Source organism: Penaeus monodon, chromosome 21, assembly GCF_015228065.2.
Source record: "Penaeus monodon isolate SGIC_2016 chromosome 21, NSTDA_Pmon_1, whole genome shotgun sequence".
NCBI classification, from domain to species: Eukaryota; Metazoa; Arthropoda; class Malacostraca; order Decapoda; family Penaeidae; genus Penaeus; species Penaeus monodon.
In genome coordinates this window covers 42,511,592-42,511,902 of record NC_051406.1, presented here as the reverse complement: position 1 = coordinate 42,511,902, position 311 = coordinate 42,511,592, and positions in this window count along the sequence as shown.

Sequence of the window (311 nt, the reverse complement as noted above, 5' to 3'; positions counted from 1 at the left end):
AATATTTATTTATAGAAGTACATTTGTTGATTATAAGTATGTATAGATGTATGGTAGGGGGTTGTGACTAGGGAACACAAGAACGCACTAAGTGAAAGGGCATGCCAGGGTGGGGCTTCATTTTCTGCTTTTTTTTTCAAGGGTTTTGGCGTGTCTGCGATGCGTTCCTTAAAAAGGGTTTGAGGTAGTCTAGGGGAGAGCAGTCAGGGAGTGAGCGGAATAGCTGTAGCAAGTGTTAATGTGATGTTTTTTAGGGCGAATACATTGTGACTTTTGGGGCGAATACAATGTGTGTTTAGATATAGGTATGA